Raw genomic sequence first — 26205 nt, forward strand, 5'->3', positions numbered from 1 at the left:
GTATTATTTTTGTTTTTAGAGTAATTTATACCTGTTTTTTTCACATCATTATTCTGCAGTCATTTACACTTACATATTTGTTATTATAAATTTTTATTTATTTATTTATTTTTTATTTAATTTCATTAGTTGTTTATTTCTTTATTGTTTATGTGGAGGCTTTACATAAAACTAAAACTTGTGAATAAATAGCATAAATTATTATTATTAGTAGACAAATAACTAGTCATACACTACAATACACATACATAATAGGAATACAATTAGTATTGTTGGACAAGAACTACTGTTCCACAAACTTACCAACCATCTAATTAAATAACAACCTATAAAAAAAATGTATGAATCTCTACAGTTAGCATATAATGGGAAAAAAAAACATCCATCAGTCTCCCAAACAAGCAACTAGTGAAGCATTACAATTTTTGCATGCATGCATTGGATGTCATTCTACAGTTCAACCTCTTTTTAGACCACTCTTTTTCTACCAATTTATCTTCTTTCTTTTATCTGTAATAGCTAATATCTGTATAAATCCTGTAGTGCAGTACATAAGTCTCTCCTCGGCCATGTCATAGTCAACCTGGCTGACTTCAGGAGATATGCTTTAGAGAAATGCTTTGCTTTTCCATTTGTAGGTTCCTCCATCTCGAGATGGTTATTAAATTCAGACATGCAGTAGAGAGATTTGTCGATTCCCAGACCTGTGCTGGCTCTGCTGTGGTTATATTTCACAGAGCAGCTGAGTGAGTCATAGGCTGGTGTCAGTGTTTTACTTTTACAGGATACGACTGGAGTGAAGGATTGTGGTGAGTGCAGAACAGCTGGGACATGCACAACTCCTGAGGTTCTCATCAGTAAATGTATGAATCGTAGGGGTGCTTAGGGACACTGACTTATCACAAACGTAATGCGTACTATACCCTGAGGGGGAGCTCATTGTGAACTCTTTTTGCATGTACTGCATTTTGCACCAGAGGATTGATTTGACTAATGAAAGCCCATTTTCATTCATCTTGCCTGTGGCGTCTGGCTGGTTCAGCTAAATTGGAAGAAGGCTACCTATTAATTCCTTTCCCCCTACTGACACTGACTTTTATTAAAGAAATACACCTCAGTATATGAACATAAACAAACACACACACACACACACACACACACACACACACACACACACACACACACACACACACAAAAGCAGTAGGCTTGTTTTCTCAAGAGTTTAAGTGGAAGAGAAAGCAGGAACCGAGCACATGGGTTGACTAGCCTAGTGTTGTTCAGAAAATAGACCAAAATCCAGTGCATCAGAAAGGTTACTTTACGTAGCACAAACATTACACATTCACATCCACAATCTATGTGGCCCTTTGTGTTATTTCAGTTACAGTACACTCCCTGATATAATTTCTCCACGTTTCCTGTGCATGGCATATAGAGTTCCACGTATGGCATCTGCCTCTGCTGCTATCTATACACTCTGCTGCTATCTATACAACCAGATCTTTATCATCCGTGTGTGTTTACAGTGGCACGTCCTATTGAACATAGCATTTCATTTCCGCCCAAACTGGAATGGATCATATTTGTTCATGCTAAACATGGGATAACAGTCAAGATATTGTACCAAAGGAAACGAGAATGAAATGCCAAGGAGAAACGTCTAGAATTTGAAATGTCATTAAATTTGGTCTTAAAATATCCTCAATGCACTGCACACTGCAGTTATTATTAATATGCCTGGACCATTATTACACCTTTTAGTTTTACTTTCTTTCTTTTTCCATTTTGTGTCACTTCTATCACTTTAAGAGCAATCAGGTATTGTTAACAGATATTCAAACTATAGCAAGTTTCTTGGAGAGAACTGAAACGTGTGTGTGTGTGTGTGTGTGTGTGTGTGTGTGTGTGTGTGTGTGTGTGTGTGTGTGTGTGTGAGAGAGAGAGAGAGAGAGAGAGAGAGAGAGAGAGAGAGAGAGAGAGATTTGTTCAAGTGTACTCTTAATTAAAATGGTCTTGAGTGAATGTGTAAAAAAAAATTTATACAACTTTTTGACTTAAATCAATAATGCATAATTTTTACACTATAAACTTTCTTTTGGCTTCTCCCATTAGGGGTCGCCACAGCGGATCCTCCTCACGTTTGATTTGGCACGGTTTTACACTGAATGCCCTTCCTAACGCAACCCTCCCCAATTTATCGGGGCTTGGGCCCGGCACTGAGAGTGGCTGGGGATGGTTCCCTGACCGGGGATCGAACCCGGGTCGCAGCGGTGAGAGGGCCGCATCCTAACCACTAGACCACCAGGGGACATAATTTTTACACTATAATGATGTTATTATATTTACAAAGGGATTTGTATAATGCACACTCAAAAAATGTTTGCTTTTTTTTCAAGATTTTCAGATTCAATAAGGAACTGTGAAATATTTGGAAAGAGTCTTCAGTATCAGTCAGTGGGAAACAACTAGACTGTTAGACCACGGCCAGGAAGATTGTGAAGGACCTCAGCCATTTGTTGCGTTCAGGGAAGCACTTCCGCTTCTTAAAAGCAAACACAGAGAGAATGAGGAGGAGCTTCTTCTCGCAGGCCATTCGGAGTTAAAATCAAAAACTAGTACTGGACCTCTCTCTCCGTCTTCACTGTTTATGCACAACTTTTTTGCACTATTATATGACACAACTTAACACTGGACTGTCATTTCAACGCTGAACTTGCACAGCACAGTGTCAGTTTATACCACACCATACTACACATGGACACTTTAGGGACAATCACAATAAATCACTTTAATTTGTACTGTCAATATCTGCCATATGCATTCATTCCCATCTAGATTCATGTACATACATATATTTTCTATATTTTTTTATAGTTTATCCTTTTTTTCCTTATCTACTTAATTTTTTATCCTTATATTCAATTCCTTTTTTTAATGTTAAATGTCGGACGGTCGTATAAAGCATTTCACTGCATGTCGTACTCTGTATGTATGTGTATGTAACAAATAAAATTTGAAAGTTGAACTTGAAAGCCATAATTATGTTTGCCCTCACTTGAACGTTTATGTAAAACATTGAATTATACACTTTATAGTTAATTTACAACAATATAAATATAATTTATTGGTTATTAATGTTTTAAGATTACATTTCTTAAACAATTAAGAATTAAACCTACCAGAGACCAGCATCGCTGTCCAGCTCAATTATTCAAAATGTTAATGTATTCTTCTCTATGTAAATAATCCCATAATTCAACTCTAAAAAAGTTTTAGCAAACATTGTTGTAAAGATACTGAATATAAGTAAATTGCTTTTACCACCACTAACATTCATGATGTATATAATTAGTTTCAATAATACCTGTGTATTCTGTGAACAGTAGTCTAGTTGTGTTCAACACCTGTAAAATAAGTGCTTCTTTTTCCCTGTTCCCTGGCATATGAATATTTTGGATATGCTGTTTCTAATGGTTGCTTTCAGGTAAAAATAGTATTCTCAGCTGGACTTTGGCCTGTTTGTGCACGGATATGTAGGGCCTGTTTTTTTTTTTTTTTTTATAGAGATTAGATATGTGAGTGGATATGTGCTAAATGCTGTAAATGTGATAAATGCTGTAAATATGTTAAATCTTACCTCTAATCTTAAGCACAGGGCATAACCAAACTGGCCAAAATAACACAAACTATGGACAGTTTGTAAATGCCAATCAGATTACAATACATGTCTAGAGGAGAACAGCAAACTGGAAAAACAAGCAAATTGGAAAAACAATTTTATATAGTATATTATGTATGTGAAATCCAACTTAGCAAATGTTTATTCTGCTGTGCTAAAGTGCCAAAGTAAAACTGTTTAAAAGAATAAACTGCAGGGGCACTTAGTGGATGTGTTGAGGCTGATTTACATAGAAAAAGTATGTGAATCATGTAATATGCAAAGTAGGAACACAAAAGATGTGGTGTGTTAATTGTTCTTTTGGGGAAAATGCTAAAAACTAATTAAGTAAGGCAACCAGCAATATGTGCTGAATCTCCTCTTTTTTAAAAAAAACCCTCTGTAATACTCTGTAAAAGAATCTGTAGCTTGAGTGTTTTTGTTTTCAGTTGTGCACATGACATGACACATGCAAACGTTTAGAAATATTAGTTATAAATAATTTGAAAAATAGATAAATTGTAACTCTAATGTCTATGAATGTCTATGACAGCATACAGTATGAAGAACATGATGTGAGATAAAGCAAACCAAAAACCTGAAGCCAGGAGAAGGGAAACAATTGAAAAGAGGGAAAGAATGCATGGAATTAACATGTGAGATGTTCAGTGTCCAGCTGTGTTCAGAGGCACAGGGACAGAGAGAGGCATGCAGGAGAGAAATTGAGATAAAGGGAGGTCTGAACAGGCTTCCTGAGGAAAAGTGCTGTGTGAGAGAGGACGATAAGGCCCTTAGGGTAACTTAAGTTTAAACAGCCATCACTGAATCAGAGCAACAATCCAGAGACCAAAGCTAATGAAAAAAAATTCCACCCACACAGTGAAAAACTGAGATGGAATCTAGAAAAGTGTAATAGGAACCCAACATTTCAGTATGTTATGGTGTTATAAACAGACCAATTTTTGTATTATTGATTTATCAAAAAAAAAAAGGGAACTTACTGTAGTTTCCACACATATCCACAACCACACTATAAAATCTTGTGGGACATCTTCCTAGAATACTGGGGATTATTATAACAGAAAATGTGTACAAAATGTGAAATGAGATGTTTAAAAAGCACATACCAATCATATGGCCAGGTGTCCATAAACTTCATCCAAATAGTGTATACTAATTCTTTATTTAAACATATTATTTTTTGCCAAATTTCATATTAGACCCACTCTAAGGCTAATCCAATCCCTACAAACACACCTAATCATATCATGCCCCTGGAGCATTGAAGTGGTAAAACCCTATGATTCATGTTTGACCTACACACCTAACTGAGGATATGTGCACTTTTGCATGTTAGCCATTTTTGGAACACAAGTAACATAAAATATTCACTTTATAAATATGAATATGTTTATACAATATTATATGTAGATGACCTTAATTCCTAGGTGCAGACATATTTGTTATATTCATTATTTTTAATAATACTCTCTATTTTCCCCAACCACAAAATACTTCCCGTGGCTGTTCATGTGTTATTTCTTTATTTGAACGCTATGTGGTTCAAGAAAAATGGGGATATGAGCACAACACTCTCAAGATGCCACCTCGTCATCAGCCTGACAAAATAAAAGACTTCTCTGTGTGTGCGTGTGTGTGTGTGTGTGTGTGTGTGTGTGTGTGTGTGTGTGTGTGTGTGTGTGTGTGTGTATCGGTGATGTGATTGTCCCATGGGTAAAATCTTTTTTGTGAGGAAGTCTTGATGTAAGTTTAATTAGCATGGAAAATATAGATGTTACAACACACACACACACACACACACACACACACACACACACACACACACACACACACACACACACACACACAGAGTCCATACATAGTTACTCTGTAGTAATGTTTAATCCAATCTTTTACATGTATCTAAAATGTTCATCGAAGTAAAGTGCTGTCATTATGTCACAAAAGCCCAGGACATTGCACTTCTTTTCCAGCAGAGGTCAACACCTGACTTCTAGCCTTATATATATATATATATATATATATAGTGTAATTTCAGAGCTGGGTTTAATTCTTTGATTGACCATACCATGTTTTGTTGTTTTGTTTTTGTCAAAAGATAGATTTTCCATCTTTTTTCCATCATATTTTTCTATATGGATTTTCCATCTTTTTGAAAAAAATTCTGTTCTTGTCTGAGCTTAACTAAGGTAATCTACCAATTCCTTCTTATTTCACATTATTTCTTCACATCATTATTTGTTTATTTCACATTATAAATTATGTATGATTTTTACTTTTTGTGCACAAAATTCACACTTCACCTTAAACTGACTAACAATGGAACAATTGTGACAATGGACTGAAGATTTATTTTTCTACTGCATGCCACTACCAAATATGTGATCAGTTGTTAACAATACACAGTCAATTGTCAATTGTTAAAAGACAATTGGCTTTATGCAGTAAGGGGACAACACACACACAGACACACACACACACACAGTCTGTACCTCTGATTTTTCACCCATGTGAGGTCTTCTGTATATTTACTGACCACAACCTTTAATTCAAAAAGGTTGAGGTCTGATTTATACTTCCACATAAATGCACATCTGTGGCACTAGATTCCAGAGTGAAAATTCAGTATTTGTACAGCACTTTTAACAATGAACATTGTCACAAAGCAGCTTTATTATAAATATACATTTTAGATGTCAATTCTAGATGTCAATTCAGAGGTGACAGTTACAAAGAAAAATACAATGAGTTGATGAGAAAAAAACCTTGAAAAGAACCAGATTGCAAATCAGTGTGTGATTGCAAATCAAACAGTTCTTGGCCTGATGAATGTATCAGATGCTAATATAGCTAATAAAGCTGAAAGTCTGGCTTAGGAGACTGATATGGTGATCAGGCCAATGAACAAGCCTTATTGTCACTTAGCAATGTATCTCCAAACATTTCCCAAAAAACACCAAAAAACAAAAGAAAATGAAAAACTTTCATTTGCGGTTAATTGCCTGCCCTCATTAGTTTGTTAAATGAGCCATTTCAAAGAAAACAAACGCAGCTTTAGGAACAAGGCATAGTTACTTATTATAATATAAGTAATAGGTATATTGCAGGAGTCTGTGTTGTTTTCAATAATGTAATGCTTTAAGTTATTGCAAAGCAAATTATTTATTATAAATTTAGCAGAGGAGCAAGTCACCTAATTCTGACTGCAGTATTCATTTAATTAGTTGAATTGTCATGTGTGATCACACCGAGAATATGCATAAGGGGTTAAAACAAAATCTAAATATTATTTTTTGTTCCTTGTATTGACATTTTTTTTTTTTATTAATTCAGCAACATCTAATGTGGACTTAATTACAAATGTTTAATAAAATAATCAATGAAATTAATGAAATTGGGGTTAGTTTGCTTTCTACTGTGTTCAATTAATCTAACAATGCTTCAATCAGTCTTAGGGAAGCTACACTTGGCACAACATTATTTGGAAATTAATGCAGTCCAACTGGGCTGTACAGTTTTGGAAGGCATTCATCGTAGCATATTCCTCAAAGTGTTCTGACTTTAGCCAAGCAAAATAGAGCAAAACCTTAACTGTGCTTATCATGCTAAGGGAAAAAACAACAATACCCCCAAGCTGATGAATGTTAAAAAAAAAAGCACATAAAAATGATCTGGCCATTTAGGGGACACCACATGTGTAAATGTGTGTTGCTTTCTCTGGTTTGATTTATTTATTTGAGGGATGAAAACCTGCATCAAATGATGGACTGCACATGGAGAAATGGTATTGTATGATACACAAAAAAGACCCAATAAAAAAAAAACTAAATAGTAAAACATATAGCCCACATAAAGATGTGGCACGTGTAAAGAAAGAAATGTAAACAAATCAATACTATAGGCACACACAGAATAAATAAAGCAGAGCACCCAAAAGTGTGAAAGGCATGTGAGCATTGCTATTTTGGGCTCTGATGTATGTGTTACAAAAGGTGTTTAAACTTTTCACCTTTTTTTTTTAACCAAGATTTAAAAACACTTTATTTCACAGATATAAAATGATATTTTATTGATTTTCTTAACCTCTTAGATGTTGTGCAATCATCAGTCATTATTACCAAAAGAACTGCAACAAGTGCAATAGAGGATCATTGGTACAAGATTTGTTCATGTTTACACTGTGAATATGTAGATGTACGGGGCACACTAGAAAAAACAGTAAATTACACGGATGCTTGGGTTGTTTTTTTTCCTCAAATTTGAAAACGTTCAAAATAATACTCATCCAAGGTTTTATTTTATAGCAAATGATCAGAATCACAATAGAATCAATTTCTGCAAAACAAACACATAGTCTAAGTGCAGACAGTGGGTCTATGAAGTATTGATTTATTATTATTATAAGTATGTAGCATGGTGACCTTGTTTGGGGGGCTTGCTTTTGGCATTTTGTCTGTTTATGACTTGTATTTGTGCTATATCATTTGCTAAAACTGAAAAATAAGCAATAAGATGCATTAATAAGTCCTACTACCAAAGTAGAAAAATATTACTGTCTTTATATTTAATATACAAATGCTATATGCCCCAAAGCTCTAAGGTATACAATAAAGCACTTTTGTACATCGCTCTAGACAAGGGCTTCTGCTAAATGCCGCAAATGTAAATGTAAATGTCTATCACAGTCGAACAAATGGGTTTTTTATTATTATTATTATTATTATTATTATTATTATTATTATTATTATTATTTCTTTTTTCTGAAATTGAGTTAGTACTGAAAACCCAATGTGTAAACGTTTCTACCCAGTTTTTTTGTGAAAGAAAATTTTTAAAACAACAGACACTTCAACCTGGGAAATTGGCATCCTTCCACATCTTTTAATGCTTAAGAGATGTATCGAATGTTCCACATATTTTAAACAGGAAATTCTCCCTCTGTGGGCCTTTGCTCTTACATTCTGCCTTCCTTCATTCCTCTAGAGGAAAAAAAACAATACTGCACTCCCATCCCTCTTTGATCTGCCGTCTCCTATTTTTTTTTTCTTTTTTTTTTCTGTTTTTTTATGGTTATCTGAATTTTTCAACAGCAAGACGCCTCCAACCGTGAATCTCTCCACCCTTTAGATCTCCCAGACAGAAGAATGTTTAAGAGGTAGCAGCTGCAGGAAAACTGCATTCCTTTAATGTAATGTTTTCCCTCCTCACCTGGCACTACTTTAGCTTGAACTTGGGTCACTGGCTCTTATCAGGCATGTGTGCATTTCTTTGGAATCTGATTTGATAAGATGCAAAACTTTTCAGAGATAATATTTGGGATTGTTTCCCAGAGATGGCATGATGTTTCACCAAGAAAACCTTAGAAACGTGTGCACAAAATTTACTTCATATGGGTGATTAAATGCAGAACGTTTCTGTGCGTGTGTGCTCGTGATGAATGACGCACCTGTTTTGAAAAAGAAAGCAGCTGAGTCTGAACAGTTTTTTGTAGTTTGCTGATAAATAACTAACATATACGTAGAGTAGGACTAAAAGACAACAAAGGCATTTTTGAAAGGTTTTGTACACTATTTTTTTTCCTGTTTAATAATTATTTTATATAAATCAAACCTTATGATTAAAAATTACTGTAAACAGTTTAAATAACAATTTATATACTATTTTGTTGCCATTATGTGTTTAGGAAATTTCATTTATATTGATGGTTTAAATGTAATGGTACAGCGTGAATCACAGTGGCAAGCATGCACATACAAGAGAGGTAGAGCTCACGGAATGAAGAATGAATATGATATTTTAAACCTCCATCTCACTCTAAAATATCAGAGAAGCACAGAATTACCAAGGTCACTCACTCATTGGAAAAATAAATAAATAAATAAATAAATAAATAAATAAATAAATAAATAAATAAATATTATCTCTTAGGAGTCATGTGCAATATGACTTTTCTATTTCTACAATAAAGCGGCATCTAAATGCAACCCATATGAAGACCAGTCTTGCTTAAACATGCTTTAAACCATGTTTCATGGACGAGGATTATAATAAGACATGCAGATAAATCATGTATATTCATGCCATATATTAAGGTAGAATAAATGCAAATAATCTGCAAACAATAAAAGACAACACTCTAAGAGCAGCAATCAGAGAGAATTTGTTAAAAAATGCAGGTTTAGTTATGAGAAAACTAAAGGTTATTTAGAGTTGGTTTATGTGGGCTTTCTTTTAGTTCATTCGGTTCTTTATTTAAGTTTTTTTCCTTTATACTTAATTTCAGTCTCTTTACAATATTCATTCATTTACATGTGCAATTACATTTACGGTATTTAGCAGGAGACGCCCTTTAACAGAGTGATGTACAAAAGTGCTTTGAAGTCTCTATCAATGAATAAATCAGCACTGGTTCATTAGGTTGCAGACTTAGGATGCCACCAGCCTAAACTCTGTTAGGAGGAATTATAGCACAGCAATACATAAAACAAACAGGGAAAATAGGTAATAACTGGCAGGAAAAGGTGGGTCTTCAACCATTGTTTAAACATTGTTCTATGTTTTATTCTCTTTTACTTTTATTTTATGAGTCTATTGTCTTGTCTTGTTTGTTTTTTAGCTTTTAGGCCTTGTGATTCGCTATAAACTTGACTTATACAAAAAAGCCAGATTTTTCTTTTTCAGAATGTTTTTAAAAAAGAGTTTTCTCTAAATGCATTCAAAATACGCTTTAAAAAAAAAAATACAAAAATAGAAGAAAATAAAGAAAATATTCATAGTCTTGCATTTCAAAATCAAATATGGGAAATATGGCAAAATCAGGCAATAAATGTCATGTGGACTTTCTTTCATCTTTCGGATCTATCTGCTCACATTTTATTAAGCCTAACTGCTACTTAGAAACTCTTGCTAATGATTTTCAAAATCATTTACAAATCAGACGTGTCAAACGAAACACTATACTGAAGTTCCGTATACATGCGGGTAGCTGTAGTAATCACAATATTGTAATAAAATTTGTTGTAGTTAAGAGATCTGAAATCCATTTACATTATTAATAGCATTTACTCCAATGGTGTAAAGCAGATTTTTACAACAAAAAAAAGTAGGAGAATGCTCTTTAACTAAAAGGCATTAATGGAATGAGTCTCGAATGTCAGCACTTTATTACTGTCAAACAGTGAGAAATCTAACACAGGTAATCTTCAGGAAGGTGGAATTTGAACAATTCTTGCTACCATTACACAGTGGCCTTTATATCATTAATGTAGAGAGAGAAAAAAAACTAACTATCAAATGGACTTTTATTAAATTAACATTTATTTTTATAGTTACTGGGGTATAAAAGAAATAAAATACTTTGTGACAAGCTTGGTGTAGTAATGGCTATCCATATCATACTATATTTAACTTGCACTTGCATTTGACTGTGCCATGTTTAAATTGTAACCTAATGTCATGTTGAAAGATTTAATATTTATTTAAAATGGCATTCCATTGATTTTTGCATGTATTCACACTGCCGAATTTAAAGGGAAATATTATATAACAACTGGTAAGATAGTAACCAGGGATTTCCCAACAGCCGTTTGTACATCTCATGCAAGAAAATTGGACTCACATGCAATGACAGAATTGTGGTCAACAGAGACACGCCTTGTTTTTAACAAAACTCTATAACTTTTTCCAGTTGCAGTGCTTATATAATCTGAATTCTGAGGTCTAAATATCAGTGTGGGTAAATCTGACGTGAAATATATGTGCAATAAAAAAACACTTAATCTCTCCTAAATATTTTTTCCAGCTATGGGCTGTGATATCTCTTGCAGTTGGAAGGTATGAGGGTTTTTTTTCTACAGGCAGGCCACTTGTTTTTTATTGCTTCTACAATACTCAGCAGCTTTTGAAATATGTATTGACAATGTAGTTAGTTCGATGGTGTGAAAAGAATACCATTTTGTCAGCTCGTGAACAAGAATAAATAGTTACTTCTTAAAAATAAGGCTAACTAATGCATTATGGAAAAGGACACACGGGTTCATTCTTTTTGCAGATAAATTGCAGCTGGGACATTTAAAAAAAATTAAGACTGACAAATAATATTCTGACTTCAGCATAACAAATGTATCTAACGCAGATGTAGGGAAACACATCCCTGTTTAACTTTGGTTGGAAATTATGCGACAGAATACAGAATATATACAACTATGTATATTCTAAGTAAGAACATTCTTCAAAATATGAGATTCGTTTTGACAATTCCAGATACCAATGTTTGAACTGTTTGTATGTCAGGAAGGAAAGGGATGTATTAAAACTGTTGTGTTTTAAACTCTAAATGTCAAAAAAAATGTCTAAAAATCCAATCAGCATGTAAAATGATGTGGTGCTTTTATATGTTTTAGAAGAATGTTAAATCTGGAGTGTAAAGATAATTTTACCTAGCTAATTTTTATTTAGCAGTTTTTAAATGACATAATATTGTGGTTTAAACACTAATAATAAACAACTCCTCCATATGGCAATAAACCTGAGATACCAGTGATTCTGACCCTGTCTGCTCTCCAGTTCGGGCTTATCCATCCTGAGGTCCTGAACACCCCTCTAAAACCGATTACAATTTCACTCAGTTTGGTTATTAATATTCTGATTGATGTGTTTATATGAAGCATTTTCATTCGGATAGGACTTTTAAACTGATTACAATGCTTCATGTAAACACACCTAGTGTAGGCACTTTTATCTATGTTTTTTCATGCAGTTTCTGGGTTGATATATATATATACACACACACACACACACACACACACACACACACACACACACACACACACACACACACACACACTTCCCCAAAAAACTGTTTTCATTTTGTCAGGAATCAGTAATTGGGAAATACGCAGATGCAGATGGATTATTAATAAAAGAACAAACAAAGCAAAGTCACAAAACAGAATCAGAATCGGAAACAGATAGCAAGACAATAAGTAAGTTTATTTACTTCACAGTGTTTAGTAGCATAGCCCATATGGCAATAAACCTGAGATACCAGTGATTCTGACCCTGTCTGCCCTCCAGGCTGGGCTTATCTATCGTGAGGTCCTGATTGGAATTCTCATAATTTGGAAATCACTGCTGAGGATGGCCCCACATGGCATCTTAAAGATACATAAGTTCATTGTGAATGGTACCACTTAGAAACCATTAAAATGGCTTTAGGCTACAATTGATATAAATGGCTTTGCTTTGATGGTTCTCTGCTACAATTGCTATGGCTACTGTAAGGAGGTTTGCACTCAAGTTTCCATCAGTGAGTTCATAACAGTTCATTACTTCAACAAAATAGACTTTATATTAAAGCTATAATTAATTTTCTGTTTGTACAGCTGTGCTTTTTGACCATATACAGTAGTACACAATAATAGAAGGGAATTATTTATAATTGCATAACCATTAGTCTGATGAGGGTGGGTTTCCTTTTTAAGCCTGATTTCTTTCAAGGTTCATATAATTTCAGGGAGTTTTTCCCATGCCACTCTTGCTTCTAGACATGTGACAGGGAAATGTGATTTGTTAGGGCAGATGGGTAGATTAGTTCTTCACCATGACACACTTCTTTAAATAAGCACTAGAAGCTTTAGTAAATTAGGTGATCTGCAATGAGACATGTTTTTTTAAGTCCAGGTTGTATATGTAAAATTTTTTTTAAACATTTATTTTCTAACTCTGGGCTCTGCCCATATTTCCTGGCTCACTCTTATCACTGCTTCTTTCTTAAGTGCATTTTTGGCATTGGATTCTTCTTTATCTATTTTATTATTGTTATAATTTGCTTGCCTTGCATTCCCCCACTTTGCCACAAATTTGTATGGATGAGTTGACAGCTTCAAGCTGCGCAGATGCTCCTACTAGAACCGAAAGGTGAAGTGAGGTCTCATTTTTAATGACAAACAACAGTTGTAATCTCACTGGAAATGGAAAGTCTATGAGAAAGTAGGGCAAAGACCCCGGAAAGGAAAATTATTTCTTTAAAATTATTACCACTGTTACTAAACACATTCCTTTTACATTTTCTACTATTATTATTAATAATATAACATAAAAAGTGGGTCTGCAGTGTTTGTTTTCAGACTCGTGGTAATTCGGTGCTTCTGAAAGTATTGAATTTCTAAAAATCAGTGTCATAGTCCAAGAATGGAACTGAGCCTGTGCAGTTAATTTCTCATTTCCTTTGGGAATCATCTGAATGACACAATAACTTATATTCTTTCATTTTCTTTTTATATAATATGAGAAATACTGTGCAGAACAGTGCAAAGGCTGCTAAGACATGTATTGAAACTGCTCTGAAAGTGCTGCCACCCTATTCATGAGTGTAATCACATAGGCTTATCCTCTTCCATTAGTTACTAATCAGTGTCCATGCTAAGCCCTTCTGCTGCAAACCAACAGCAGAAGTTCACTTCCAGCCTTGGGCACTGCCTGCTATGATGTTAATTTTAAATGAACAGGGTTTACAACTATGACATCACTCACGCCACAGATACAGCCTTCTCGCCAGAAGCCTCTCACTGTTCACAATGCTGCAGTGAGTCTAATGAGGCCAAATAGAGAGCATCTCTCTGGTGTTTTATATGCAAGCAAACCCAACATAATGACGTTTAATGACTGTTAAAACAGCTGTGGAATATTACTGTGAATTACAAGAGCTACAGTCGGGCTTAACTCCGTGTGTTAACTAAGCGTGGAGTTCTACTGTTTTTGACTTAAGATTTTTTTCCAGTACAGATCAGTCAAATACCACGAATATCTGACAAAAGCAAGGTGATGAATAGATGATGAATAAATAATCCCCCAGAACTGGACAGATGATTGTATAGAAGAACTGAGTTCAATGACAAGACAAAGTAACACATTTTAACACGTTTCCTGTTTTTTCCACCCAAGCAGCACATCTGTCATTAAACTGGAAAAGCTTAAAAACCCTGGAAACGTTTGCAGCATTTCTAAAAAACAAAGATTACACTAAAGCTGATATCTTTAAAACCTACCTCCTCCACTAATTCATGTCTAAACGTAGGGTTTGGAATGATGCCCCTTTAACTCATTAACAGACCCCAAAACCGAACACCATTCAGAAAAACATAACAAGCAACAAATGACTATAAACTCTCAAACACATCAACAAATGCAAAACAGAAAACACAGGCTCTGATTGGGCATCATACTCTCTGCTGAGACAGTATGAATTACCCACCTTTTTTCAGGCAGCTTTCTCAGCATTCAAACTCATATTAATGTTACATTATCAGTGAGGTTCCTCTCTTTCCATTTTAAGTAATTGGTGCTTCTTATTTTACAATTGTCATGTTTCTGGTTGGTTAATGTGTTTTGAATTTACAAGATACTGTACTTTGATCTTCACCCCTAGTTCTACTGTGTATTCCCACAGTATGGGGCAAATAGAACATGGTTATGAGGCGATGCCACGGATTGAAAAGATACTTGCCACCCACCTCTCTTCCGGGAATCACCTCCTCCCTTAAGACCCCAACATTACCCACGAAGCCCCTACGCAATACATCAGCACTCGGGGTTAAAGCCTATGCTTGGTGGTGTTGCAGACATATCAGGCTGACCTGCTGCATGAGTTGGATGTGGGAGGTGCCCCGGGCAGCCATTTTGATGAGTTTCGCCGTACAGCAGATCTGATTCTCAGACCCACTAAAGAGGGCCATTGGCCGGTCTATGGCTGCCCTGGTGTCCACAGAAAGGCACCTGTAGCTCTCTGTCATAGATGTCTGATAGAGACAAGGCCGTACTGCTGGATGCCCCGCTTACCCCTTCTGGCCTCTTCGGCAACTCCGTAAGCTCGGTGTTCAAAAGGTTTCAGGAGAATAAGAAACAGGCACACCGGAGGTCGGTCTCGAGAGACTAAGGCACTTTCTGGCAGCTTGAAAAGCTCTTTCAGATGTGTCTCAGTAAGTCCTGCACACAGTAGAGCGCAACTCTATTCAGTTCAGGACTCGTGGGTTCTCACGGAGGGGCAACCCCCTCTGCACCATCAAGGTCACACAGTGATGCCTACATGCCTTAGATGTTTGGAGAGAAACCCCCGGTTACTATCTCTTGACCCTGTGCTGGGAGTCCCCGGGCGTTGCTCCTGTGGCCGGCAATCTCTCGGCAGAAACCCAATTTTAATGCGTTTTTTCCACGACACCCGGAGGCTGAGGCCCCCAGTATGACCTAGAGTGCCTGGGTGGGATCTGGCCATCATTTTGGGGGCTCTCTCTGAGCCCCCCTTCGAGCCTCTAGCCAAGGCATCTTGAAGGCACCTTTCAATCAAGACCTCGTTCTTGTTGGCCATCTGCTCTATTAAGAGGGTAGGGGACCTGCAGGCCCTTTCTGTGGCCCCCTCCTTCCTGGAGTTTACCTCGGGTATGGTCACTGCCTTTCTGTACCCCCATACAGGTTACATCCCCAGGGTGCCCTCAGTCATCCCACGACCTGTAAGATTACAGGCATTTTATCCTCCTCCATTCCAGGCCCCAGACCAGGAGAAACTGAACCACGCACTGGACACCTAGATCCACAGAACGGTTCTTTGGCGAAAGACCGATTAGCTGGTCATCTGCTATGGCCCTACCAAGAGAAGCCTTCCTGCTAATAAGCATACTCTGAGCAGGTGAATTGTTGATGCTATCACATCATCTTGTGAGTCCTCTGGTCTCCCCGTTTCCTTCGGGGTCAGAGCTCACTCCACCCAGAGTGTGGCTGCCTTAAAATCTTGGTCCTCTGGAGTTCCCCTCCAAAACATATGTAAAGCTGCGGGTTGGTCCACCACGCTGACCTTTGTGCAGTTCTATAACCTAGACCGCAGAGCCACTCCTAGCCCTTCAGTCCTCCTTTAGCTGTGTTGACAGACACACACTAGGCAAGGACTGGTCAGTCTGGCATGATTGGACACTTGTTCCCAAAGCGTTTCGATGCAGCTCGAGTTTCTAAAAGGGAACGTTTCTAGGTTACGTATGTAACTCTAGTTCCCTGAAGGAACGAGACACTGTGTCTCTATGCCACACCTCCAGCGTCCCTGCAGCGCTTCCTTTTCCCTTACAGAAGCTGGCACTGCCCTCACTCATATGCGTTTTATACTCCTGGTCGTGACGTCACCCCATCGGTGATGGCCAGCGTCAAATATTTGACTTATTACACACATTATTTAAGAGCGTGAATACTCAGGTGTGTTCCCAAAGCGTTTCGACGCAGCGTCTCGTTCCCTCAGGGAACTAGGGTTACATACTTAACCTAGAAAAGTTCTTTATGGGGTTTAGGTCTGGTGAGTTTGCTGGCCAGTCAAGCACACCAACACCATGGTCATTTAACCAACTTTTGGTGCTTTTGGCAGTGTGGGCAGGTGTCAAATCTTCCATAATGCTGGTCAGCAGAGGGAAGCATGAAGTGCTCTAAAACTACCTGGTAGGTGGCTGTGCTGACACAGAATCCCCTAACATGAATCCCCAAACCACCGACTGTGCAAACTTTACACTGGACCTCAAGCAACTTGGATTCTGTGCCTCTCCTCTCTTCTTCCAGACTCTGGGACCTTGATTTCCAAATGAAATGCTAAATTTTCTTTCCTTTTATCTAAAAAGACAACTTTGGCCCACTGAGCAACAGTCCAGTCCTTTTTGTCCTTTGTCCAGGTAAGACACCTCTGACGTTGTCTCTGGTTCAGGAGTGGCTTGACACAAGGAATGCGTCAGTTATAGCCCATGGATACGTCTGTGTGTGGAGGCTGTTGAAGCACTGACTACACCTGCAGTCCACACTTTGTGAAGCTCCCCAAATTCTTGAATGGGCTTCGTTTCACCATTTTCTATCACATTTTTCCCTCTATTCTACTTTCTATTAATGTGCTTGGATACAGCACTCTGTAAACAGTCAGATTCTTAAGGGATGACCTTTTGTGTCTTACCCTCCATGTGCAGGGTGTCAATGATCGTCTTCTGGACAACTGTCAAGTCAGCAGTCTTCCCCCATGATTGTGTAGCCTGAACCAGACTGAGACACCATTTAAAGGCTCAGGAAACCTTTGCAGATGTTTTAAGTTAATTAGCTGATTAGAGTGTGACACCACGAGTCTCCAATAATGAACTTTTTCTGAGATACTGAATTTTGTGTTTTCGTTAGCTGTAAGCCATAATCATCAACATTAAAAGAAATAAACACTTGAAATGTATGTCTGTGTGTGTGTGTGTGTGATGAATCTGTATTATATACGAGTTTCACTGTTTGTATTGAATTGCTAAAATAACTAACATTTTTAATTATATGCTAATTTATTGAGATGAACCTGTAATACATGGACAAATGGAATGGGTATCCAGCTATATGTGTTTTTTCTCAAACTGTTACCACAAAGTTAAAGGCACAAAATTGTACAGGATGTCTTTGGATGCGGATTTTCCATTCAATTGAACAAGAAGACCCAAATCTATTCCAGCAGGACAATGATGCTGTGCACAAAGCCAGCTCCATGAACATATGGTTAACATTGGTTTGAGTGGAAGACCTTGTTAAACATCATTGGGATGAACTGGAATGCTGACTGCACTCCAGGCCACCTTACCCTACATCAGTCCCTGACTCTCCGAATGCCCTGGTGTCTGAATAAGCACAAGTCTCATAACACACTTCAGAATCTAGTGGGCCATCTTCCCAGCAGTGTGGATGTTATTATAACAGCAAATGGAGACTAAATGTGAAATAGGATGTTTAAAAATAAATTAAAAATGTAATCTTATGGTCAGGTGTCCACAATAATTTTAGTCCATATAGTGTGTGTGAGTGTATATTACATAAAAAAATCACTACATAAATCATCAAACAAAAATTTCAATATTTGATTATTTTGACATGCTAGCCCAAGTTTCAGCATATGACAAGGTACAGTTCAGTTTCTCAGTTTATTTATAACACTTTTCATAAATGATAATGGTTAGTACTTTAAGATCCTAATATGTCTTAAGGCCAGCAGAATGTTTTCCAATATGGCCACATTTTATGATAGTCTAATGGTTCCATTAATGAAACACATTAATCTGCTATTATGTTTGCTAAAAAGAGAAGAGAAAAAACTAACATGCTACCAAAATGTAAACTGTATCAAACATTAAGACAGTTACCATGATAATGAAAATAGCATGTTTTTTAATCGTAACTATTGGACACCAGTATTATCTGTTGCTGTGGTAGAAAATAAATGTCATGCAATGACAATTAACAGATTGGCATCTGGCATATAGGATGTGTGAACTTGAGCACAAATTAGCATGGGACAAGCTGTTATGGCATCAAATATAAGGAACATTTTGTTCTGTATTTTCTTATGACATGTATGACATTATTAAGACTGGGGTGCTATTAGATTTATAAAAAAAAAAAAAAATAGATGTTAAATTCTTAAACCTGATTACTCAGCTGTTTGCAGGCTATAAGGCAAATCACTGATTTTACATTAATGTACACATTCTAATAGGTTAATATATGTTTTATATTGACATACTAACACAGGACTAGTTTACTAGTATTGACAAGTCCTTGTTATTTCCTACAAAATCAGGACATTGTTGGGTACAACTATTCTAAAAAGCAAACACTCTCCACCACATGCACTGGTGACATACTGATATATCAGTCGATCTGCTGATACGCTCTACAGCTTATCAACATTCTTTTACCTCACACAAGCTAAAACTCCTATTCTCAAATCCCCTTCTACGTTGCTGTCTTGGCATCATTCCGATTGGTCATTAGTTAACATTGTGGACAGAAATATATGGCATCTATACTTGTCAGAAATGCAGATGTAAGGTTTCCTGGGTGAAGTATAACATAAAACATAAGCAAACCTTCTAAACATAACAAAGCTGAATGTGTGATATATCTGGTTAAATAAAAAATACATATAACTAAGAAAACCTCAATCTCTATTGGCTACTGAATATAAAATATATCTAAATAAAAACTGTATGAATTGTATATAGCATGTGGAAAAAAGACATGCTTTAGCAACAATATTAGTAGCAGTTAAATTGCACTGCTGTGTTCAGTCTATGCCAGTCTTTCTTCCATTTCAGGAATGTTTGAAACAGTGGTGGAACAGATATGATCCTGTTTGGCTAGAGTTCGGTACAGCTCTGTCATGCACACATGATCCTAATCACATTAAATTGCACTGGATTCACCTAGTGTACAATGTAAACTGCATTTAACCTTTTGAATATTGTGAAAGTCTTCCAATTTGACATGACAGATGAAGACAGTGAAGGATAAAATCTCATTGGCTCAGACTTACCAATACTCAATACATTGGATAATTGTTTATGGCAAACCTTATCTAAAAGATCTCTGAGTGATTCTCCAAAAAACATTGGAACTACAAACTCCCACACTTCACCTTAACCTAAAATCATTTTTTTAAACAAGATGAAGGTGAAAATCATGAAACTGTATTGTTTATCCATGTGCTTCCTCAGCTGTATTGTTAATGCTTAATGCGCATAAGTAAAACAAATCTACTGGGAGGTGTAACAGTGATGTCATCTATTGTTCTTGTATTTGTATCCTGAGAAATGTCCTTCACAAAGAAACAGGACACTGATGATAACCCCTACAGATGATCACATGTGACATTCAAGAGCCTCACATTCCATTCTGCAACAGAAAGCCTCCTCAGTCAATGAGTGCCTTAACACCCACTAGAGTGGCACCAGTGCAAGCTTCAACCCTATTGCGATTCCAGTTTAAGAAAACATAAACACTCTTTGTGCACATATGAGAATTCCCAGTGCAATCAAGAATAGTTTTTTACTGTGTTTCACAATTGCACTGAAGGGCCACCATGAAGCTTTGCAGTACAGTAGCATTGTTCATTGCCCTTTGCTACGCTAACAATGAGACTCACACACATGACTCCTCAGTGGGACACAACCGCATCCTGTATTTCCTATCACACATGTGCAGTGTTTTTTTTTTATCAGACATAGTGGAAACGTTTTATGTAACATCTTATTTGAAATGTACCTATATTGGGCTTTTCACTCAATCACAGCAGTAAGAAATACACTATTAAGGATGCAAGTGTTTATCAGTTCTTAGACTATTCCAATTGCTTTTGTATTACATTTTTCATTATTACAACATTGAAATATGGAGAATTTTTTTTTCTTTTAAACTAACATCAAAACCTGACTATCATCAGCAGTGTTAATGCACTATAAACAACCCCCTAGGATGACAGAGTAGAAGACTCTCCACTCAAGTTCTCAATGGAATGATGAAAATACAGCACCAACTACCAAATCAGCACTCATTTTTTACATATAATACTGTATATATGATATATATTTAATGTAAATTAATTCAAGGAATATAATTTCCCTAAAAAATATTAAGAATAATTTATAATAGTTGTCGATTTTAAATAATTGAAGCTGTAGAGGTATACCATAGTGGTGATACACATAGCAAAATAGATGAAAATCCTTCTCAAGACTATATAAGACTTATAAATATAGACGAAGCTATATTGGAATGATGTTTCATAATCACATTTAATGCAACTAGACCACAGCTGCAATCATCTAATTTCATATCCTCCCACATACACTTCCCAAAAGGTAAGATTATCTCTCAAAGCTTCATGAATATGCTGACAAATTAATAACTCACAAGATAAAGATAGAAAATAACAGGTCCAACAGTCTAAAACATTGACTCATGAGTCTTATAATAAAGCTAACAATAAGCAAACAGCATGTCTCAGCTGTTATGAAAGCTCAGCATAGGTTCTCCTCAAACCAAGTGTTAGCACCACTGCAATATTCTAATTAAAACATCCCCACAGGAAATCATTATGTTTGTAAGACAACCTTAGGTTTAAAAACACTGCAAACATGCAAGAATTAATAGCAAAAATGAAAGCAGATAAACCCTTTAAATTAATTCCACGTCATAGTTCAATCATGGAAATCTGATTGGTTATAATGTGTTGAATGATGAATCATTCAAATCATAAACATATTCTAATATGCAATTGTGGATATGGTGAAGTTTTCAGGAGGAGATGTTTATTCGGCTTATATTATTCGGTTTATTAGAAAGAGTCTGGGCACTTTGCAACTTTTTCATCAATGGAAAGTCTTCAGGATATTTTCATCCTGTAACATGACACGCTGTTGTTTTGCCTCATTGACAAGAGTGTGAAAACAGGCAAGCTTTTGAAGAATCAACACTTTATGGCTATTATAACATGAAAGACTAACTTTTCACACCTTTAAATGTAGAAATCAGTAAAAAAAAGAAAAGAAAAAAAAGTATAGTGTTGTTAACTAATTATTAATACATTTTAAAAACTGTACTCTACTGTGGAACCAGGTACTCTATTTAGCATTGAGTTACATTACACCAGCTGATTAATTATTCTCCTATAACAGATCCACCATCTCTACTCCCTGCCAACCGCCATTCCATACTTGCTCATTTGAGTGTCTGAAACCAGTCACAGCTCATCCTTAATTGTGAGAATGCATCTAATTAGTACTATAGACCAACACATTTACATTTGACTCATTTCTGACATAATGTTAGAGTTTACATTGGTTACATTTGGGCCATTTCTGGCCCTGATTGCAAATGCCATGATATACCTAAATATACATTTAGACCACAAATCAGTTTTTTAATATCTGACATACATACACCCAAACAACTGACACAGAGATAAGGTTTAGATCTGAACAAATTATACATAAGTATGAGCTTCAAACATCTGGAAATGCAGTCAGTCATTGCAGTGTATGGGCTAAAGAGTGGTTGGAGTGTGTGCCATCTGCTGTCGAATGTAAAGGATGGTGGCGTCTCTGGTTATGTAACATACGGGTGTGCTCTAGATTCTGCCTGGAAACATAGTAATTGAGCACATGGTGCGCAGCTGCATCACTAAACGTTCAGAGGGGACAATTATTTGCAAAAACACCATCTAATGTAAAGGACCTATAAATAAAATGCTGCCAGATTACCACTGTGATCTTATCAGTGATTAATGTCATTTTAGGCATAATTGTGCAGTAAAAGAAGGTCCAAAACAACCTACAAGAACACCTTAATTTCCAATTTCTAGTCTGGTTATTCTGTTTTGAGGAGTACTCGGTCAGCATATCTGATGCTTCATACATATCATACACGAATGCATTGTACCCTCCATCTTTCCATTTCTAATACTAATATAAATCAATGTTAACTAACACAATAAAAGCACACTCACTAACTGTACAGCTATAGGTCTACCTGATCATATGCTTAATATGCTCAGGACAATAATGTTTAAAAAGTTCTCAGTAGACTGCACAGAGAAGTCAGTCATCACGCTGTTTTATCCATCAGAACCTCTTAGAGGCCCCTTCCAACACATGCCTTACCACTAAACACCCCTACAGGTCAAGAATACAACACTTCCTAATGGAAATTAACTTAAATATTCCACCAAATGTTTCACACACTAGAAACATTCCAGAGAATTTCTCTGTAGCTGACAAGTCACATTAGCTGTGTTCACAGATGTAAAAATTAAGCTTTCAAAGAAAAGAACATGATGCATAATATTGAGGAGGCTCAATAATGTTTTGAGGAAGAGAGGGAGACAATCACTAAATTCCCAATTGGAATGATGAAAATACAGAACCAATCTCTAGGATTTTTTTTAATATACGTATATAATGCAGCATGTATTAATTATTTAAGCAAATATTTAATGTAATATATGTATTAATAATATTTAATAATAGCTCAGAATCCTAAATAATTGCAGCCTCAGTTGTATATCATAGTGCTATAAAGAAAACATCATAAATGAAGATGGACATAATTTACTTTCCTTTATTTAAAAAATGTTTTTATTTTTCATGGAGGAGGGGCAACCAACAAATTTGTCCACGTCTGTATAGTCAGTATTCACGCTGTTGTTGAATGGAATCTGAATGAGACAGATGTGCCAGAATATCTCTCATCCAAATTTCGAAATCGTGTATGCTCTGAGTTTCCTTGTTTTCATGCAGATGTGGAAAATAGATACAATGGATAAAATAGATACGTTTTACTATTTATGTGTCAAGCTGTTTCATTCCTAAGCAAATTGTGATTTGTTACCATTTACTCTATAACAGCTTTAAACAGTGGTTCTCTCTAGTTTCTATGTCATTTTTTTTTTTTTATTACCAATTTGTGTGAGACATTTCATTTAAAATACTGACGATATATTACTTCAGAAGTTTGACCTTGCTCCCACCTTGAACCTGTGTAAATCAATTCTGAAATCTAATCAGTTCATTTGCTGGTTATGATAATTCCATATAACACCTATAAACATTCTACTCGTATTCAAGGTATGGCGCTGAAGAGAATCTTAGATGAATGCACAGATGGATAAACGAATGCACAGGCAACCTGAAAAAATCATGAAAAATGACTACAAAAGTCATTTGTCCTGTTTTCAACTAAGCATAATTTTGACACTGCTTGACACTGAATGTTCATTCAACAAAAACTTAACTAGGTCGACGAAGAGACATTTTATATGCACTTATTATCAGGCAATTATTTATTTGGAGCATCTTCTATACAAGTACCTCTAAATGAGCTGTTACTATAGAAACCTGCATTTTGAATTACAGCCAGCATTACTTTCAGGCAACACCTTTTGGCCAATCAGAATCAAGAATTCAGCAACACTTTTTTTATGTTACAATGGAAATCACATCACAAGAATGATAATTGACCTTAGACTTCTGTTGGAACTCTAAATCATGTCAGTGAAGCCTAGGTTGAAATAAATGTAATTTTATGATAATTTCACCTATATCACTTATGCATTAGATAGAGATTAGGTTGAAAACTGTTGGAATCTTCCTTTAAGATTTCCAATGTGGTTACTCTGCATTGTATATGTACAATACCCTGAATGTTATAAACATATTACACATAAAAAATAAAAAAAAACAAGCTCAAAAGCGAGCTCTTTATAATCTCAGGTCGAAACCAAACAGCTAACGTGCTTGCTCTTGATAAGATGCCATGAATGAACCAGCTAAAAGACTCCCACAGGACCTCTTTTACAGTCCCCTCCCCTTGCCACAGGAGAGCCGTGCAATCTCAGCTCCCTCATATCCTCGGCGTAAAGCTCTGAATCCAACAGGACAAGCTCTCTGTCATTTTCTGGGCAGCAGTAAAGACTGTCATCTCTAGATGAAGCAATCCAGTATAATGAGAGCAGTGTTGCACTAAAACCTGATCAAAAGCACCGCTCTGGGCTCGGGTGACCCTTGGCTCAGGAACAGCCAGCTGGATGATATTACTGCAGCCCAGTGGAGTGAAGGGAGGGAGGTGGACGGGGCTTTTGACTAAAACATGTTAAAACAAAGCGATAAGATGGGATATAAGAGAGACATGTGAGATAAGGTAAAAGCTATGTCTTCAGTGATGGCTGTCTTATTGGCTCGTCTCACAAGCTAACCTTATACAGAGTCATGCTGGCACAAGAGGAGGGGAAAAAACAAAAACAAAAAAACATTAGACAGACGAGGGGAAACGAAAAGGCGTTCATCAAAGGCAGCAAGATAACAGAACAGACAAATGATGGAGATGACAGAAAAGCAATGGCTTATCTCACCTTTCTTTCCTCTGTCTCTGAGGGATTCCTCCTGTCTCCACTGCAGAGGCTCAGATGGCTCTGAGAAGCAGCACCAGTCCCTCCTCTCTTTCCCTCGTGCATACACAGCATCCGGAGCTGCAGCACACTCACTATTGAGGACTACGAAGGGGGATGGCAGAAAGCTCCCAAAACACAAGTGCTATACTGTGAAACTGAACACACCTCCTCCTCTAGTGCTCGCCCAATCGCAGCTTGAGGGTTCACTACACATACATATACATAGAAGAACACAAATACACACTCTCTCTCTCTCTCTCTCTCTCTCTCTCTCTCTCTCTCTCTCTCTCTCACACACACACACACACACACACACACACACACACACACACACACACACAAACACACACAAACCACCACCCCAATTTCAGCACTTGCTTGTTTAAAAATTTACTCATACACACATACACACACAGAAGAGAAGAGCACCAAGGAATGAAAACGTATGGTTATTTTTATATAAACAATAAATATGTATACCATGAAATATAGATAGAATAAAGCCATGGATTCATCTGTGATCATCCAGAAACATAGACACCTCTTTACATCAAAGAAATATGCTTTAATTAAAAACAAGATGCTAGCAATGATTGAAAAAACAGCATGCCTCTAGAAGGGGGAAGAAAAACATTCCAGGAGGACATGCCAGCCATTCAGGCAGCATGTTGTATTCTCTTGAAAGATTGTTTAGCCTCCTGCATAGCATGCAGCAAGATGCAGTGTTCAGCCTAATTAAAATAAGGTACAGAGGAAGAGGAAG

At 36.5% G+C, this 26205-nt stretch overlaps 1 protein-coding gene across 8 annotated transcripts in view; it reads right to left on the minus strand.

Moving 5' to 3' along the window:
- The window catches only part of kank4 (KN motif and ankyrin repeat domains 4), a 54166-nt gene extending 28380 nt beyond the window's left edge, over nucleotides 1-25786 (minus strand). For 2 of the 8 annotated variants that reach the window (XM_083565910.1, XM_083565909.1), the window contains exon 1: nucleotides 25404-25655. The gene's annotated coding sequence lies outside the window, so the exon portion shown is untranslated. Of the gene's footprint in view, nucleotides 1-3179; nucleotides 3344-3364; nucleotides 3492-25403 lie in introns of those variants that run through there. The other 6 variants (XM_083565905.1, XM_083565908.1, XM_083565901.1 and 3 more) reach the window with 5 other exon arrangements.
- Nucleotides 25787-26205: the final 419 nt, after the last annotated feature.

Source organism: Silurus aristotelis (assembly GCF_946808225.1).
Source record: "Silurus aristotelis genome assembly, chromosome: 2".
NCBI lineage: Eukaryota > Metazoa > Chordata > Actinopteri > Siluriformes > Siluridae > Silurus > Silurus aristotelis.